The sequence below is a fragment of the Meriones unguiculatus genome, chromosome 10 (assembly GCF_030254825.1).
Source record: "Meriones unguiculatus strain TT.TT164.6M chromosome 10, Bangor_MerUng_6.1, whole genome shotgun sequence".
In the NCBI taxonomy this organism is placed as follows: domain Eukaryota; kingdom Metazoa; phylum Chordata; class Mammalia; order Rodentia; family Muridae; genus Meriones; species Meriones unguiculatus.
Window position 1 is genome coordinate 41,448,842 of NC_083358.1, and position 18,551 is coordinate 41,467,392.

Below are 18,551 nucleotides of genomic sequence, written 5' to 3' on the forward strand. Positions count from 1 at the left end.
ACATACACAGGTAAGGCAACCAATGCTGTTGATATCAGCGCCTGGACTTGGCCCCTTAGCTCTGTCCTGGTGAGAGGGAGAGAGTGCCGACAGTGCCAGGCTTTGCAGGGTAATGAACCCAGAACGACACAGAAGGCTATGTCCATTTTACAAAGAGGCAGCATTTTATCTCGCATATTCCCCCAAACAGCTTTTTTTGCCCCCAGAAAGCCCACTTCTATGTTCTCTTTGAGATCTCCTAGATCATAAAAAATTAAACAAACTACAAAAATGTATGAAGATAGAACAGCGCATGCTAACAGAAGCTGAAGTTAAACGTGGAATATAAAACCACTTTGCAAAGATAAAAAATATTTGAGTTCACAGTGAAAAACCCCAGTTACAGCGCCATGTCTGGGTTTCATCTTTGTGTTTCCCAGTTATTGAGAACATAAGCAGGCAGATCATTTTACCTCTATTTTCTCACTTTTCAGTAGAAAGATTCTACCTGTTATTTGTCACTCTCTGTGGCCTCATTTCCATACCTGTCTCCAACACTACCATTTCCTAATTGTTTTTACTGATCTGGTGGGCTCTCCAGCGTCAGTCCCTGTGCTAAGCGCTTTGCATACAGGACCTTACTTCATCCGTGTGCTGTTTCTATGAGTCAGGTACAGTTATCGTGCCTATTTTTTATAGATAAGACTGCTGTACAAAACCTGGCTTCCTCTCTCAGGGACAAAAACAGTCACGATCCAGACAGTGGCCCTTGATTGCTAGCTGTGATTTCCATAGAAACTGAAGGAGTCTAAACAATCACTGTTTTAAATTTTCAGGTGCCTTGTTTCAGCATTGGAAGTGCCCATTTCCATGGAAACAGAATGATAGCAGCAGAGGGGAGGACCAGCTCTGGTAACCCCTGGAGACAGTGGCTCTCTGAACACAGAACTGTTGCTCCCTGAATCGCACCTGCCCAGCCCCGGGCACAGAGCAGGTGGCTTGGGTTTGTCAATTACTGGCTCTGGAAACAGGGGAGAACAGATCTGCCAGCTTGACACCCGACTCCCTAGCTAAGCCTCGCCAGTGAGCTTAAATAATGCAGGCAAAATTAGATTTTTTTTTAAACCAAAGTATTCAGAGAGACTACCTATCATCTCCAACATTTTAAGAGTAATTGCTAAATATTCTAACTCACTCATACAGAGTTTATTTTTACCAGGTAATTACTGTTGTTGAATGGCTATTGGCTTCGCAAAGTGTGTGATGCCAGGATCTTATAATTAGGATCTCACTCTTTTATCGTATATCATATAAAAATTGCCATATAAGACTTTGCACACAAATATTTTAATGTTTTACCATACATATTTTAAGACAGAATAAAGCAGAATTGGAAAATGTTGTACTGGGAGCCAAATCTGGCCTGTTACCACTTTGTAAATAAACTTTTAGTGGCACACAGGCATGTTTTAAAGCTTTTCTACTGTGGGGAAGTAATTGAACAATGAGCTACAAAGCTTAAATTACTAGTTTTCTGGCCATTTAAAATATAGTATACTGAGCCCTTATCTAAAGAACCCCCCATGGTCATCATTCCCCTGCAGCAGTTATCAGCTCACAAAAGGCATTAGCAAGTGAGCTTCCCCTGCGCCCCTGTGCAAATAAATGATAATTGTGACAAACCAGTTTGAAAGTGTTATAAACTACAGATGCAATAAATAAGCAAAGAACTAGTTTCAGAAACCACCTTGGGTTTCTGTCTTCCTTTCCCTCTGGCATGAGCTCATCCTGGACTCAGTATTAGGAAGATTGGGAGCAGACAGCAGAGTGGAAAAACTGTGTGACAATGGCGATGAGAAGGGATGGCTGCATGTTGAGAAGAAATCCCCAGAATCTGCTCTGTCCTCAAGTCTCAGGGCTGCCCAGCACAAATCACTCACTGATGCCAAGATTTCCTCATGTCAAAGCTTAGTTTGGGCATCAGGAGTAGTGGAATACATCTGTACTCACAGCACTCAAGAGGCTGAGGGAGGGAGATTGTAAGTCTGAGGTCAGCCTGGGTTACAAAGTGAAACCACAGCATGGTAAGGTGTGCCTGGCATCCCCGTGCAGAGGCAGACAGGAGGATCCTGGAGGCTTGCTGGCTGCTGGTCTAGCCAAAAGGTCATTTTCAGGGTCAGTGAGAGACCTGTCCCCTTAAAATAAGGTCACCCAATTAAGTCACACAGTGCCAACCCCTGGCCTCCAAATGCACACACAGCAGCACATACATGTGCGCGCGCGCACACACACACACACACACACACACACACACACAGGAACAAGCACAACACCTACACGCACACATCAATACCAACAGAAGCTCACTCTGAGAGCAGTGATGTGGTCTAGAGCCAGCAGAGAACTCGGCCTGCCTTCCAACTCTGCGGTTTTGTGATGCACACTCACCAGCCCTGGGCAAATGAGTCCACTGCAGACCTGCTTTCCATCGAAACAGAAGGAAATTATCCCTGCATTACTTGATCACAGAATTCTGAAGATCAAATGGAGAGAGCTGCAGGCACCGCATGTCTCGTGTGTGGCAGAGTTAGGGTGGGTCACCTGGGGAGACGACACAAGTCACACCCACGACCATGGAGTGGAGCGAGCAACAGAAACAGAACGGGAAGGGCCGCTCTCTGCCCGCTTTCTTCCGAGCCTTTAACTGTTTTTGTTATGGGTGCTATATATATATATATATATATATATATATATTTGATTGTATGGCCCTGACTGTCCTGGAACTTGCCATGTAGATCAGCTTTGCCTTGGACTCACAGAGAGCTCCCACCTTTGCCTGCTGAGTGCCGGGATAAAGGTGTGTGCTACTTTTAGTTATATGTATGAGTGTGGGTCTGTGTTGGTATGACCATGTGGGTGCCAGTGCCTGCAGAGGCCAGAGGTGTTGATCCCATGGAGCCAGAGCTAAAGGCAGCTGTGAGCTGCCCAATGTACTTGCTGAGAACCCTACACGAGTCGTCTGCCAGAGCAGCCAGCTTAACCACTGAGCTACCTTTCCAACTCATCCTTCAACTTTTTACACACGCGTTCAGATTTCTCTATTTATTTTATCCCCAGAACGTGCCTTTGAGGCACACAGGCAATTTGTCTAAGCCAGCATATTACAGATGAGGTATTCTAGATGCTGAGCTGTAAACACCATCTCTCAAGGCTCCGTGGAGGCATGATGATGGGTTAGATGGTAGGTCTAACCAATGAGGCTTAAATTTCAAATTCCAACATATGCCATCTCCCTCCTTGAATGAGTGCTAGCCCTTTCTCCCCTATTCTCCTCTATAGAAGTGTGGGTAATGTTTAACATATCTTAACAGATCTGTGTTTCCAAATAAACATGGTGGGGGCAGGAAAGTTTAACACGGTGTCTTGCTTGGGTGTGGCTTTTATAGGAGAAGGATATTAGAGTAGGAGGAAAGTGGGGAGCTGTGAGGGGCAGAAAATAATAAACGTGCACCATTTGGGGGAATTCAGAGCATCCATTAGCCCTCGATTCAGGCGAGCTCTCCAGAACTGCGGCTCCAAACGGCAGAGCCACCCGGCCGTAAACTTTAATGTTTCCTTTCGGAAACCTGATCTTCACCAAAAACTTGAGGGAATGTAAGAAAGATGGCTTCTGAGTTTGACGTCGCCATCTGAAAGATATTAAAATAGTGGGAGAGTGAGAGTACTTATGCTCACAAAATCACACCTCTCCCTCGAGTCATGCTCCCTCTAGGAAGCAGAGGTTCTGCGGGTTCTGTCATGAAGGCGGACGTGCACTGCTGTGCACACAGAGGACATACACACTTCGGTGCTTACATCTCTAAACGCAGGCGTCCTCCTCGTCTCATTAGAGCCACACCTGAGTTCTGTCAGCAGGAAGAGCTCCCCCTCACACTGTGGATGGCACCCATCTGTCCTGCCAGCAACATCACAGGGTGTTTATATGCCTGGCTCCCAAACAGCACTGGAGAAATGAAGATAAATAGATTCTGATAGACATCTCTCTACCCACTGAGATCGAGCCATTAATTAGCACATGAATATTTAGGAGTTGTTGACTTGCTTCTCACTGCATAAGGTGTCTGGGAAATTTTGCCATAAATGCAAATAGGGGTCTGATGTTTGAGAAACTGTGAAGAATCAGAGCATTGAGAGTGGGCAAGTTCTAAGCTCTGCTGTAAACTGATGTGATTGGCTGTGTTTTCTAACAGGCCTTACACTGTGTGGTTTGATTTGCTTACCTGAAAGGGTTTCAATGAGCGATCTCTCTAAGATTTGAAATTCTGGCTTTCAAAGAAGGTGGGGTAGGAGCTCTCACTTTATACTTCAGCGTCACCTGCCCCTGGGTGGCAGGGCCCCTCAGTCCAGAGAGCATGCCCTGTGGTAGAAACTGTACTTGAATCAGGTCCAGTCTCACTTTTCCCACCCACACCCTGCCTCCTATCCTAGGATGTCCTCATTTGACCCCAAGATGAAACACCCTTACTGTACAGTCTGAGATGGGAGATGGAATCTGGCACAGACTCTTCCCTTACGCAACAGATGGGCTAATCTAGCCATCCTCTTTCTTTTTAATCTTGCAGAGAATGGTCCCATGAGAGCACAAGGGGTCGCCACTTACAACGTGATGGTCAACTGTTGCAGAAAACCCCCCTCCTTCTCTGGCCCACTCTCCTTGTTTCCTGGGCTTTTCTCTCTAATACAGAGAGAGCATGTACACTTGGCTTCCAGAAGACTTTGATTTCTGAGAAAATGAGCCATTATACTGTGCTCAGGAACCAAAGGAACAAATGCAAAATTTAGAGCTCAGTCCTATTCCTGACTTGGGACTCTTTCAGAAAGTAGAACACCATTCGGCATGCTTTTCATCTGTCTGTCTATCTGCAGAAAGAGAACCTGCCCAATTCTCTTCAAAAACAGTCTTCAGAAGAGGCAAAGACAGGCAAGACATGGGTCCCCCTTTCTGAGACTTCTGTCAGTATGTGGGAGATAGCCCATGTTCTCTTTTGCCATGGCTAGCTGTTTGGCTGGAACCATCAACTGAACAACAACTTCTGCTGCCTTCCTAAATCTTTGACTGTCCTCACTATCACCATTCTCTGCTACTACTCATAGGATTTTGATACTGGCTTTATTCGGGCAGTAAATTTGAAGGTAAGACTTACGCATTTCTAGATGAGCTCACTACAGAGTAAAGAGGCCTAGTTATGAGAGGGAAATACCAGTTTCACAAACAAATCTGAATTCTGAGCTTCTACATAAAACATTCACACTTGGTTTATTCTGAGTTGTTTTCTTAGGCCTTGTGTCTTTTTAAGTTTATACAAAGTTGAATTTGGAAGCTCTGGCCATTATCGCCAGTTCAGCACATTTAGCTCACCCTGGTCCCATCTTCTTCTGTCAGAAGCCTTGCTTGCTGTGTAGAGTTGAGTATAAGGCTCAGGGTGATCCAACCTTATTCTCTTTACCCTTCAAGACTACAGTGGATGTTGAGGGGTGCCTAGACCCAGGCTACAGAACGCATGGGTTATCTCTTTACTTTTTTTGGTGGGTGGGGAAGGGCTTTAGAAATAGGATTTCTCTGTGTAGCCCTGGCTGTTCTGGAACTCATTGTAGAGAAGGCTTGCCTTGGACTCATAGAAATCTATCTGCCTCTGCCTCCCAAGTGCTGGGTTTAAAGTCATGCAGCACTACTGTCTGACCACTTTTTTTTTAAACAGAACCTGACATGGAAGGCTTCCTTATTTCTTTAATAGACGATATGGAGACGGAATCCCAAAGTTTTCATTAGGTAAGATCTTCACCTACCATGTTAAGATGGTTCCCGAAAGAATGGAGCCAAGACCAGAAGAGAAACAAAAATGACAAATGGATAGAGACGAGTGTCTTGGTGTCATCAAATTGCCAACTCCAGTCTCTGAGCATCATGCATTCCTGCTGCTCATTTTTATCTCAGGGATAGCCCAGTTTCTTACCAATAAATCCAATTCTTTGCTTAAACAGGCTGAAATTGAGTTTCTGTCACTTGTAATCAAAGAATTCTGGCAAATATAGCTGTATATAGGAGTGACACTTTTGCTCTACCTTGATGATACACTTTGAAATTCTTGTTTCTTCTCTGTCCAGATGAAGGACTCTGCTGCAGAGGTGAAGTAGGACATTGCAGCCTCCCCGTGCCCCGTGTACTCATTAGCTAAGCCATACTTATGGGATGTATCTGGACTCTTATCTGTCCATCATTTTATTTTTTCATGTCATTTAGAAATTTTGTTTGGACGTTTTCACAAGCCAGAATGCAAAGCTAGAGCTTAAACCAAGAGAAGTCAGCCCAACCAGTTTTCTCTGCTTGCTTTCATGTATATAGCAGATAGAAGGAAAAAACAAAGTGTCTCAATGTTGTTTTGTCTGATTCTGACTCAGTGTCAGGTGAGTAGAAAGCTTGGCTTTTCACCACAGACTTTCACGATCGTTTATTTTCATAGCACTCAGGGACATGCACAGCTGAGTAATTATATAGCATGGAGCACGGAATTGCACTCAATAATTACACAGGAGCTTCATTGCGGGGAATAAAGAGTTACCAAAATAACATGGTTTCTCATGGAATGGAAGGAAAGTATAGTTCTGATTCCAGCAGGAGCAGCTGCCTGCCATGAGCCTAACGTCCAGCCTGCTACTGTGCACACAGATGTGAAACAGCTCAAGCCTGAGAAACAGACTCCTGTAGGTGGGACATAGAGGTGGGCCTTTATTGAGGAATATTATGTAAGCTCATTATCATCATCAGTAGTAGTAGTAATTGTATTTGTATTTTTATTGTTACTATTGTTTGTTTGCTTGAGACATTTTTCCTTGTTTTCTATTGTTGTTTGGTTGGTTGATTTGTTTTTTTGAGACAGAGCCTCACTGTGTAGCCCAAACTGGCCTAGAATAAGTTTAGTCTCAAATTTGCTACAATCCTCCTGCCTCAGCTTCCCAAGTGCCAAGATTGAAGGAATGAGCTCTTTTCTTATTTGAAATTTCTTTTCTGTTACAAAAAAAATTTTTGATTTTTTTTTTTTAATGTACCTGTCATTCTAGCTTCTGATAAATTTTCTTCAAAGGTGCCCAGGCCCTCATAACTATGTATGTTGCTGTCTGTGGAGTGTGATCAGGTCCAAAATGAATCACTATCGATACTAATTGAGGTAAACAACCCATTACTTTATGTTTGTTCTAGGGTGCTGGTGAGTATACACACACACACACACACACTCAAACACACTCATGTATACACACACTCTCACACAGTAGCATATTTACTGCCTGATCATTTCCCCGTGGTCCTCTGAGACAGTCTCAGCCTTTCCTAACCTTGTCCATGATTAATCTATCCTGGGATAACACAACTGTGGCTCTGAAATTAATCTTTCTCCTCAAAATCACCAGCTGATGGATGATTGACTGTGGATCAATTTTTATGTATTTACAAGAGGAAAAAAAATCCACAATACTGTAGTGTGTCCATCTGCACCAAGCCTCAGGGGTCTTTGATCAGGGTGTTAATTCCGCAGACAGTACCAAAAGCAGGCCTACAGAAAAACTCTTTAAAAGATGAGGCAGAGTGAGACAAAGGGATCCAGTGAGTGCTGCAGACAGCCATGGAGATGAGTGATTCTCTTCAGCATGCATTCCCAACAAATATTGCAGAAGGCCCTACAAAACAACAGCCAAAATGTTGCAAAGCCTCCTCTTCCATAAGGTGCAATGGAAGCTTTGGTTTCTTTGTAAATTCAGTTATGTTATGTAAATATGATTTTGTCTTAATCCCAAGTGTGGGATTTTAGTTGGGCTGTAGTTTGTCCACAGCTGATAATTAACTCATGCAGTGTGTAGCTTTTGACAGCTAGTAATGGCCTTTCTTGTGTGGCACGCGGAGGGGCGTGGCCTAGGGCTCTGAGGATATACATATGAGAGCCCAGAAAGAAAAAAAGTGTGGTTTGTCATGTTGGTGTGTGGCGTTTGGCAGTTTGGAGAGACCAGAGATAGACAGTGTGGTGGTTTGGAGCAGACAAGTGGAGAGAAAGGCTCTGGGCACCGTGGCTTGGAGGAGACTGCTGGCTGTGTTTGTTGTTGACTGAGATTGGTATATCCCCAAAGACCCATAGACCCTCAACAGCCAGGAAAAGTAAAGGGATCTGTGCCCTCTCTCCCCTCTAACCCTCTCTCTTCTACCTACGGTTGGGAGGGGTGGTAAAAAGGAGGTAGAGGCATAAACTCCCCAAATAAAATAGTTTTAAAGTGAGTGTCAACAATGAGGCCTTTGAAACACCTGAAGTCACAAGAATGAAGGCAATGAGGGAAGTAGGAGGTAAGCACACAGCATAAGGGAATCCCCTCGAAGACCCTGATGGTCCATAGTGATTCTGCCCAAGGAGAAATGTTGCCACATGAAACCCAGCCCCTGAGTGTGGCCACAGAATAAGAAGATTAACATTAGGGCTCCTCAGGTACCAGCGCACATAGGAACAAACAGGTAAAACACTCACATACATAAATAAATTTAAGGGGAAAGAGGAAAAGATTGGCCAAAGGGTAAAAGTTTAAACTATGGTACCACCCCACCACTGGACCTCTTTTGTACAACTTGAGGGGGGAGGTTCCTGAGGGAAAATCCACGCTGCTGAAATGTGCTCATCTGTATCATGCCTTACAATTCCTTTATCTGTGCCCTCTCTGTGCAGATAGTCATAGTTCTTTAGCAGAGTTAAAGGCCAAAGCCAAAGGAGGAAGCTAGGCAGTACAGCTGACTGACAGCGATCCGTTCTCATCTTAGAAAGTCCCCCTGGAAAAATGCCTGGACCCTCAGCAACAATTACAGTCTGATCTGTTTTTTCAACCACAGACCCTCGGCAACACAAGAAAAATCTAGGAAGCTTCTCTGTGGACATCTTCATCACCCCTGAGCAACTGGCTGGTGTGCACTGCCCTTCTCTAACATGTCCCCAACTTGATTTTTTTTTTTCTTGCCTCATGAGGACTTTGAAAAAACTCCAATTTTCTACCTCCATGTCATATTATTGCTTTGCCTTCCTACTATTCTCCTGAATGGGTAAAACTTTCCCATTATGCCAGGTTGTCATGGTTAGTGTTGTCTGTCAGCTTGATGGCATTTGGGATCACCTAGGAGAAGAGCCTCCAGAAACATGCGTGAAGTGAGTTAAACCAAGCTAGCCTCTGGGCATGCTTGTGAGGGATTGTCTTCATTAATTGAGATGGAAAGACACACCCAGGAGGAGGGCAGCTCCGCTTCTCAGGTTGAGCACTAGACTGAAATAAAAAGAGGAAGCTAGCCGAACGTGGCCATTCACTGTACTCATCTTCCTGACTGCATACACAAGCTCCCGTCACCTTGACTTACACACTGTGATGGGCTGTCTGCAAACTGTGAGCCCAAATAAAGCCTTTCTCCTTTAAGTGCTTTTGTCAGGATCTTTAATCACTGAAATAAGAAAAGTAAGTAAGCGCTGTAAACCTACTCCTCTCTCTTCCTTTTTATTGTCCAAAGACTATTATTTCTAAAACTGATTAATTCAGTGTCCTAGGTACTTTTCTACTGCTGTGAAGAGACATCATGACCAAAGCAACTTAGAAAAGAAAGTATTTAATTAAGGGCTTGCTTACAGCTTCAGAGGGAAAATCCATGACTGCTACGGTGAGGAACATGGCAGAAGGCAGGCAGTCATGGCAATGGAGATGTAGCTGAAAGCTCATATTTGATCAGCAAGTAGCAGACAAAGAGACAGAGACAGACAGACTCAGACACTGGCAGAGAGAGAGAGACAGACAGACAGGCAGAGATGGCAAGAATGGGCTTTTGAAGCCTCAAAGCCCACCCCCAGTGACACACCTCCTCCAATGAGGCCACACCTCTTAATCCTTCCTAAACAGTTCCACCAACTGGGGACCACGCGTTCAAATTTGTGAACTTTGTTGGCCATTGTCCTTCAAACCACCACTCTCGGTTACCTATAGAGCCCAAGGGCTTTTAATAGTGCTGAAACCTCAGGCCCACACAGACTCTGCTACTGGACTCTCCTTCTCAATGCTCAACAACTGAGACTTTAAGGACCAAAGCAACTGCTGACATGAGCGCCGTATGGGACTAGACATATTCAGCAAAACAGACTGACAGACAAAACAGTGCAGTCGCACAGATCTCCCAAGAGTGAATCTTGTTCCCTCCAAAGAAAGATAAGAATGTCTTACCTCACCAAGGTGATTGCATCATGTGTGTTCATAATTGTTTCCATGTGATTGTATGTATGTCATTCTATGTTGACACTGCATAGAGAAAATCTCAGTATGACCCCAAAATAGTACCTGTTACATTTTTTATTCATTTTAGTTGTGTGCTGAAATTATTTTTCTGCATTCATGTTCTTAATTTCTTGGCATGCCAACTTAAAAAATAAACCTGTATGAACGTAAATGTGTTTAGAGATGTAGTAAAAGTCAAGTGAGTGTGTGCGTATAGACTGAGGTACTCATATGTTCTTAAAACCCATCAGAATGGTATCTTTGGGCTTATCAACTGTTTTGCTAAATATTTCTATAAAGTTTTAAATTATATTGTTAATATGTGTGTAAGTGTCTACTGTGTGCATGTATGCTACATGTAGATAGAGTGTGTGTATAATGTGTCTGTGGTGTGTATGCAGTGTATGTGTATATGCAGTGTGAGTGTGTGTATGTATGTTGCATGTGTGCCAGTGTGTGTGTGTGTGTTGCATGTGTGCCCTGGTGAACATGTGAAGATGAAAAGACAAGGTTCACAAGTTGGTTCTCTCCTTCTATCATGGGTTCTGGGCATCAAGCTCATGTCATCGTCAGGCTTTCCCAACAAGCTGAGCCATCTCACTGGCCCAAATCTTTCACAAAATTCTAAAAATGCTATTTGTTTATATAAAACAACATTCATTAAGAGTCATAAAATTTTCATTAAGCTATAAAATTTAACATTGAATACACAAATTTTGATAATGATTTCCTTCCAGTTTCCAGAATTAATTAATTCTATTTTATTTTAATAGCCATGTTTTAAAATAATTAAAAATTTTTAAATATAAAAATAGCTCTAAGTAATGTGCACTACAACTCCTGACTAGAGGGTCTGGAGCAGCGGCTCCACAGGTAAGCGCACTCCTGCTGGGCTTGAGGATGGCCGGGCTCGGTTTGCAGCACCCACACAGCTCTCAGTTGCTTGGCTCTCCAGCTCCAAGGGACGGAACTCCCTCTCTCTGACCTGCATGGGCACCCACACATACACACACCTGTAAACATCATTTTTTAAAAACAAATCTCAAAAACAAAAGTTGATTATGCTAATTATTATAAATTTCTTTTTCAGAAAGATTCTTTAAAAACAAAAGTGTTTTTAAAAATTTATTAAGGCTGTGATGATGGATATAAACGCCAAGTATTTTTGTGTTCGATTTCCTTTTTATAATGGAGATTACAGGAGATATAATTCCACTAAACAGTAACATTCAAGTAAGCTTACCTGCATATAATAAAACGGCTGTTATTGTCTTAGAACAATAACTGATATCTTGTTTTTAAGATGAACTTCAACTTAGATTTATAGCATAAAATCCATTGCCTCTCTATCTGTGCTCTCCTCTTTCAAAAACAGGTTTTCAAACTTCATTCCTTGTTTGTTCAGTTAACTTTGGTGGAGAGTGGGGATCAGGCGTCTCTGGGCTCTTGATCCACATAGGCCTCCTCCTCAAGGACAGTGGCCCTCATCTGGGAACTCAGTATAATATAGCCCTCCTGGCCTTGTCATTGCTAGAATCCAGAGACTGGGACAGTGACATAGCCCTGTGCTTTCAGCTTTCCCTGAGTTTTAATTTGCTTACCTACAGAAGTACTCATGTTACAAAAATAAAAACAAAAATGCTAAAACATTTGTCCTGCTTTGATTACCTCATGAGCCTAAATGAAAAAGGAAATGAATACTTTTAAAGAAAGGCAGTTTCTAAATGCTTGTTATAGCAGGACTTAGGTTGGTCAACTTAAATTTGATAATTTAAATTTTTTTTTTATCTGATACTGTTAATGTGGTGGTTTGAATGAAGAGGGCCTCTATAGGTTCATGTGCTTGCATGTTTAGTCTCCAGATGATGAACTGCTGCCTCAGGAGCAGGACATAAAGCTCACAGCTACTGCTCCAGCAGCAGGCACTGCCTGGCTTCTACCATGATGACAACAGACTAACCTTCTAAAACTGTAAGCAAGCCTCCAGTTAAACACTTTTTTTAAAAAGAGTTGTCTTGATCATGGTTTCTCCTCATGGCAACAGAACAGTGACTAAGACAGCTTATAATTTTCAGCTATGTTTGGAGCTTAGCTACATAAGACACATGTGTGCTTTCTGTGAGTCCTCATCTGCATGTGGCAACGTCAATGCATTTCTGTATCAGCCTTGTAGTCTGCGGCTCCTGTGGCTTTAAGACAGCTCATTTATGTAATATAGCAATTGGCTCTTGCAAGTTTTTCTGCAGACATGAACCTTCAACACGGTGGCAAAATTAAGTGGTACTTTCTTCTTAAATTCCTTTCTGATCACTCCATATCCTTATAAACACACACACACACACACACACACACACAGAGCCCTATTTAAAGTAGGCAATCATACTTTTTGTTGTTGCTTTTTTCTGTTGTTTGTTTAATTTAAATCTTGACACCACCACCACCACCACCCCACTACTCAAGGGGTGTACCCTACATTTGCCACTCAAGAAACTGAGTCCCCATTGACTAGAGTTAGGTTAAGTGTGCTGCCCCAGTTCCCAGTAAACTTTGGACTTCTGTTTTTGCCAGTCAAAATAACTTTGGAATTGAGCCATGCATGCTAATACTGGTTCCCAGACATGAAAAACTTAGTTCTAATTACTAATGTAACTTTCATTTTCCAAGCTTCCAATTGTTCATACTTTTTTCATTCCTTTTAATTTGTTTCTCAAATGTATTTCCAATAATAAAAACAAATTAAATGCCCACAATAAAAAATATTCACTTGGTTTTATACAGTGTCACCAAGTAGCTTAAGTCAAGAGTTTAGAAAAAAATGACCAGGATTCAAGATGGCAGTGTCGATTGGACACTGTGTATGATCAGCAGGATAGCAGTGACTGCATAGCAACCAACAGACCAAACTATGGGCTCCAAAACACCAATGTGTGTGTTTCCCAGGTGAGAGGAGACTTCATGGTGAGGGAAACAAGTGGGCCTGACTGCAAGTCACCTGGCTAACCCCCAGAAAAGTTCCCAGGCTCCCATCAGTGTGCAGACTCCAGAATCTAGACACACACCTGTGTACTCTTCTCACCAAACCAAACTGTGTCCCCCAAAACACCAGCATCTGGGTCTCCCAGTCAAGAGGAAACCCCACAGTGAGGAAAACAAGCAGGTCTGACCTCAGCTCATCCTGGAAAAGTTCCTGGGTTCCTGCCAGCTTGTGGTCTCCAGTGTCTAGCCACATGCCTGCACGCTGCTACCACCAGCTTGTAAATACCTTATGGGTGGGGCATGCTGCTGCAACCCAGGGCCTTCTGATGGCCAGAAGCCACAAAAATAGCCTCAGATGCCACTCCAAAGCTCAACCCATCTCCTTAGAGAGACCGACAAGACCTCTGGGCTCACTGGTTCTCCAAGATGGCTGTACCCAGCAAGCACAGTGTCTGGACAACTGCAGCTCATTGACCTCAGAGCAAGAAAGCCAGTGGTGGGGCTTCCCCTGAAGAGAGGAGAGCCACTGGGCTCCTGAGGAGTCCAGGTGGTCCACAGGATCACATATCTGAGGACAGCCGTGGGCAATTCTCAGAGAACCACCACCAGTTGAAGACCATATCCACCAATCTGAGGAAGGCTTCTGAGGGAACATCCAGCTTCCTACCACAGAATCTTCCGCACCCCCAACCCTCAAGAACTCCAGTGTGCACCAAAAACTACTAGCTAACACCACAGACAATCAGATGGCTAAAAACCAGCATAAAAACACAATCAACAAAAGCCAGAGCAATTTGGCATCCCTAGAACCAAGTTATGACAAGGCAAATAGCCCTGGATAATCTAACACAACTGAAAAACAAGAAAATGATCTTAAATCTCACTTATGAAAATGATAACAGAAGAAATAAATAAAATTTGCAAAGAAATACAGGAAGACAGTCAAATAGATTGAGACCTTTAGGGAGGCCTGTAGAGAAGAAATGAATATATCTCACAAAGAAATACAGGAGAAAACAAACAGGGGAAGGAATTGAACAAATCATTTAAAGAAATTCAGGAAAACACAAGCAAACAGGTGAAGAAAAGTTCAAGATCTGAAGATGGAAGTGGAAACAATAAAGAAAGCCCAAACTGAGGAAATCCTAGAGAGAGAGAGAAGAAAACAGGAACTACAGAGGTAAGCATCACCAACAGAATACAAGAGATGAAGGAAAGAATCTGAGGTGTAAAAGATACAATGGAGGAAATCGATGCATCCATCAAATAAAATGTTAAATCTAAAAAATTCTTGACACAAAACATCCAAGAAATCAAGAACACCATGAAAAGATGAAACAGAATAATAGGAATAGAGGAAAGGAAAGATTCCCGGCTCCAAGGCCCAGAAAATATTTTCAACAAAATCACAGAAGAAAACTTCCCCAGTCTAAAGAAAGAGATGCCTATTAACATACAAGAGGCCTACAGAACACCAAATAAATCAGACCAGATAAGAAAATCCTCCTGACACCTAATAATCAAAACACTAAATGTTCAGAAAAATTCAAAGAATCAACAAAACCAAGAGCTGGTTCTTCAAGAAATTCAACAAGATACTTATCAAATCAACAAAAATCAGAAATAAAAACAGGGACATAATGAGAGACACTGAGAAAATCCAGAGAATCATTAGGTCTTACATCAAAAGCCTATATGGCACAAAATTTGAAAATCTAAATGAAATGGACAATTTTCTTGATAGATTCCACTTATGAAAGTTGAATCAGGATCAGGTAAACAAATTAAATAGCCCTATATTCCGTAAAGCCAGGGCTAGATGGTTTCAGCACAGAATTCTACCAGAATTTCAAAGAAAAGCTAATATGAATACTCATCAAACTATTAAAAAAAAATAGAAACAGAAAGAACATTACCAAATTCATTCTATGAGGCTACAGTCACTTTGATACCTAAACCTCACACAGACCCAACAAAGAAAGAGAATTTCAGACCAGTTTCTCTTATGAACATTGATGCAAAAACATACAATAAAATACTTTGCAAACCAAATTTAAGAATATATCAAAAATATCATCCACCACAACCAAGTAGGCTCCATCCCAGGCATGCAGGAGTGGTTTAATATATGGAAACTGATCAATGTAACCCACCATATAAAAAACGGAAAGAAAAAAACCACATGATCATCTCCTTAGATGCTGAAAAATCATTTGACAACATCCAACACCTGTTCATGTTTAAAGTCTTGGAGAGATCAAGGATACAAGGTACATACCTAAACATAGTAAAGGCAATATACAGAAAGCCTATAGCCAACATCAAACTCAATGGAGAGAAACTTAAATCTACTCCACTGAAACCAGGGACAATACCAGGCTGCCTACTCTCTTCATATCTTTTCAACACAGTACTTGAAGTCCTAGCTGGAGCAATAAGACAACTAAAGGAGATCAAGGGGATACAAATTAGAAAGGAAGAAGTCAAAGTACAGCTATTTGCAGATGATAATCATATTATACATAAGCAATCCCCAAAATTCTACCTTAGTACTCCTACAGCTGATAAACAACTCCAGCAAAGCAAACATCAGTAGCCCTCCTGTACACAAATGACAAACTGGCTGAGAAAGAAATTAGGGAAACAGCACTCTTCACAATAGCCACCAATATAATATAAAGTATCTTGGTGTAACTCTCACCAATCAAGTGAAAGACTTCAAGTCTCTGAAGAAAGAAATTGAAGAAGATATCAGAAGATGGAAAGATCTCCCATGCTAGTGCATCAGTAGGATCAACATAGTAAAACTGGCTATCTTATCAAAACAATCTACAGATTCAATGCAATCCCCATCAAAATTCCAACACAATTCATTACAGACCTTGAAATAACAATTCTCAATTTGATATGGAAAAACAAAAAACCCAGAATAACTAAAACAATCCTGTACAATAAGAGATCTTCTGAAGGTATCTCCATCCCTGATTTCAATCTGTACTATAGAGCAACAGTAATAAAAACTGCATGGTACTGGCATAGAATCAAATTGGTAGATCAATGGAATCAAATCAAAGAGCCCAAAATAAACCCACACACCTACAGACACTTCATTTTTGACAAAGGAGCCAAAACCATACAATGGAAAAAGATAGTATCTTCAACAAATGATGCTGGTCTGACTAGATTTCCACATGTAGAAAAATGCAAATAGATCCATATTTATCACCCTGTACTAAAGTCCAAGTGGATCAAAGACATCAACATAAAACCAGATACATTAAACCTACTATAAAAAAAAATGGAGAAGAGCCTTAAATTCATTGGCACAAGAGAAAACTTCCTGAATAGAACACCAACAACTCAGGCTCTAAAATCAACAATTAATGAATGACCTCATGAAATTGGAAAGCTTCTGTAAAACAAAGACAGTGTCAATAGAACAAAAGGTTACCCACAGACTAGGAAAAGATCTTCACCCACCCTACATCTGACAGAGTGCTAATATCCAGAATATATAAAGAACTCAAGAATTAAACACCAACAAACCAAATAATACAATTAAAATTGGGGCATGGAGCTAAGAAGAGAATTCTCAACAGAGGAATCTTGAATGACTAAGAAGCATTTAAAGAAATGCTCAACGTCTTTAGTCATCAGGAAAATGCAAATCAAAATGACTCTGAGATTCCATCTTACACCTATCAGAATGAATAAGATCAAAAACTCAAGTGACAGCACATGCTGACGAAGTTGTGGAGAAAAGTGAACATTCCTCCATTTCTGGTTGAAGAGCCAACTTGTACAACCACTTTGGAAATCAATCTGGCCCCTCCTCAGAAAATTAGGAACAACTATACTTCAAGACCCAGCTATACCACTCCTGGGACCATACATACAACAAGGACATTTGTTCAATTATGTTCATATGAGCTTTATTTGTAATAGTCAGAAACTGGAAACAACTCAGATGTCCCTCTGCCAAAGAAAGGATAGAAAAAGTGTGTAACATGTACACAATGGAATGCTATTCAGCTCAAATAAAAACAAGGACATCATGAATTTTGCAGGCAAATGGATGGATCTGGAAAAAATCATCCTAAGTGAGGTAACCCAGACCCAGAAAGACATGCATGGTATATACTTCCTTATACGCAGATATTAGCCATATAATACAGGATATCTATACTACAATCCACAGACCCCAGGATGCTAAGTAACAAAAAGGACCCTAGGGAGCATGCTTAATTTCTAATTCAGAAGGGCAAATAAAATAGACACTGAACATGTTTGAAAAGAGGGAACAGGATGGGAGCCTTCCATAGATGTCCTCTGAAAAACTCCACCCATATAATAAAGGATAAACATACTAAAATCTGTACACCTAAAGAAGCTAAGCAAGAAGAAAGACCCTGGTAAAATGATCAATCCTCACTAAAAAAAGACAAATGGGATGGACATTGGAAGAAGGAGAAAACAGGAAACAGGACAGGAACCTACCACAGAGGGCCTCTGAAAGACTCTACCCAGCAGTGTATCAAAGCAAATTTTGAGACTCATAGCTGAACTTTGAGCAGAGTGCAGGGAATGTTATGAAAGAAGAGGGAGATAGAAATACCTGGAGGATACAGGAGCTCCACAAGGAAAGCAACAGAACTAAAAACTCTGAGCACAGGTGTCTTTTCTGAGACTGATACTCCAACCAAGGACCATTCATGGAGATAACCTAGAACCCCTGCATAGATGTAGCCCACAGCAGCTCAGTCTCCAAGTGGGTTCCATAGTAAGGGGAACAGGGTCTGTCTCTGACAGGAACTCAGTGGCTAGCTCTTTGATCACCTCCCCCTGAAGGGGGAGCAGCCTTTCCAGGCCACAGAGGAAAACAATGCAACTAGTTCTGATAAGACCTGATAAGCTAGGTTAAGATGAAAGGGGAGGAGGACCTCCCTATCAGTGGCCTTGGAGAGAGACATGAGCAGAGAAGAGGCAGGAAGGGTGGGGTTGGGAGGGAATGAGGGAGGAGGCTACAGCTGAGATACAAAGTGAATAAACTGTAATTAATATAAAAATAAAAATTTAATTAAAAAAAACTCCAGCCAGCAGGTGATCAAAGCAGATGCTGAGACTCACAGCCAAACTGCAGGCAGATCACGGGGAATCTTAGGGAAGACTAGGGGGATAGAAGGACCTGGAGAGGACAGGAGCTCCACAACAAGACCAACAAAGCCAACTAATCTGGGCCCAAGGAGCCCTGCAAAAAC